We start from the raw sequence: 2,466 nt of genomic DNA, 5'->3' as shown, positions 1-2,466 counted from the left end.
GCTTGTAGGGGGAAAAATACTTTATATATATTTTTAAAGCTCTCAGAGTTTATCTATTCCCTTGTGAACTTCTGTGTAGTGCTCAGTTCCACTGTCAGGTTAGGATTTGAATGGCTTGAGGTCTGGCACTTGGCAACTTATAAGTCCTTGACTGCAACTTTACTTTTATTTTTCATATGTAATCATATTTATAGTAATCATGCAAAATTTAAAGGCCAAACTGATCCTCTTCTAGCACATATACAGTTGTACGAAGTATAATTGTATTGAATCAATGTGATTGGTTGGTGTATTTATTTTGTATGAATGCCAGGAGGGCGATAGAAAGAAGAGGAGGTGGGTGGGATGGGGTGGGGTAAGGAAATGAAGGACCAGAGATGGAGAGGTATTATTTGAACAGGGAAGAACTGCTGCACAGGTAACACTCCTGTGCAATCTGAACTGCTGGTACTAAAGCACCTTGAGTTACATAAAAATTGCAATAAAAAATATTTCTAGAGCATATTTGATGCATTAATAGAGTTAGATGCCAATCTTGCAGAGGGTTTGCCATCATGGAACTTTTTATGAGGGCTCCAGTGTAGTTGCTTTGAACTTCATGCAGCCATTTCAGAGGGCTCTTTGTGGGCATAAGGGTAATGGTTAGATTGAAGACTACTGTAACAAATTATAGTCAACCTCATTAAAGCATCAGTTCAATAGTAAATAGGACTCAATGCAAAAAGATGCAATGCAACAGTGTGCTAGTAACACTAAATCTCTGGAGCCTGACTTATTTTGCAAGGATGCAGAGAAGAGGACTTCCCTCTAAAAGAAGTAGAAACAGAACCAAATCTTAATACTGCTGCTTTGGGCAACTGAAAACTTGTCCAGGGACTCCACCCCCCTCCACATGGAAATACTTGTCCAGGGACTCCCCCCCCCCCATGGAAATACTTCTCAGTTGTGCCCTTTTTCTTTTCACTTTGGGCTTTTGATATTTCATAACAGTTTTTTGGAAAGAAAATGACAAAAATGGGTATTTGCATTATTGGCTTTTCTCAGGAACAAACGTAAGTTCTTGACTGGCCCTAGTGCAGAAGGTAGTATTAGTGCCTTTCCACCCTGTGCAGTACAAAGAGGAAGGGATGGGACACTGGGTGTTCATCTGAGCCGTCTTCTTGAATTACAGGGCTAAATGAACAGAAAGAGGATAAGCCAAATTCTTTCAGAGTTTTTTCTCTGAACCACTAACACTTGAGGTGATTCCTGCCCCCCCCCCTTTCCTAAAAATGAAGCTCTGAGGCAGATGCATTTTGCTTTTGGCATGTATCTGGTAGTGGATAGCATTAGATCGATTGATTGCTATCCCGAGTGCATAGCTCTTTCTGGGCAAACAAATATGACTGGGAGTGGGTAGTACCATTATCACCACTGTAAGGCCCTGATCCTCTGGGGGTGAACCAGAGTCTCTAAGCAGCTGAACTTTGAGGCCCTGATCCTACAAAGCCCAATCTGTGCTAAGCCTTGTGAGCAGTGGGGATGCATAGGGGATGCATGGGGGGTGCATCTGCACACCCGAGAGCGCTGGTGCACCCGACTGGCTGTGCTTGCCACTTAGGTGATGGGCAGGTGGGAGTGCCAGTGCCCCCCCGCGAGTGCCAGCCGGAGAGCGGCGCTGACTGGTTGCAGGAGGGTATGTGCCTCCCCTGACTAAGGTGGTACCAGCTACCCATGCTTGTGAGCAGCAGAATCTGCTGCTCCAGCCGGGGAAATGCCATTACATTCAAGGGGGCTACTCTAGGGCGAGCATTTGCATGAGGGTTGAACAGAACATGATGAGAGGCGGAAGGGGGTGACAAACGGCTGGAAGTCATGGGTGGATATAGGAATTTTGAAGACAGGGGTGCAGCTGGCCTGGCGCATCCTGGCCTCTGACACAACACGCATTTTTTCCCTCGTGAAGGGGAAACTCGCTGTTTTGTTGGGGGCTGGCGCTCTCCTTAGGTTGGCTTAGAGATCAGTGCAAAAGCAAACAGAACTATTGGAAGGGGCACGGATGCAAAAAACAACCCCCGCCCCCCGCCAGCCGAGTAGCGAAAAATAGGCAGATGTTATATGCCCGGAGTCCTGCAGCCGCCACGGCCGCGTCGTCCGTGTCCCACGCCAGAGCCGGGGTGCCGCCGGGGGCTGCGCTGGGGCGGGAAACAGCCCGGGAGCGGGCACCCCGCGTAGAGGCCACACGTGGCTGCTCCGCTGCGGTGAGGCGGCTCTTGCAGCCCGCCCGCCCGGGGACAGCCCCAGCCCCGTCCCCGCCCGGCCGCGCCGAGGGGAGCCGGGAGCCCTTGACGTCGCGGTGCGGGGAGGAGCCGGCCGGGGGCCGGGGCCGCTTTATTAGCCCTGCAGGTTGCAATGAGCGGCGCGGGCAGCGCTCCCTGAGCAACAGGCGGCGGCTCCGGCTCCGGCTCCGGCTCCTCGGCGGCGCTT

Source organism: Crocodylus porosus, unplaced genomic scaffold, assembly GCF_001723895.1.
Source record: "Crocodylus porosus isolate Cpor-Errol unplaced genomic scaffold, CroPor_comp1, whole genome shotgun sequence".
NCBI lineage: Eukaryota > Metazoa > Chordata > Crocodylia > Crocodylidae > Crocodylus > Crocodylus porosus.
Note: the sequence above shows the minus strand (reverse complement) of the source record.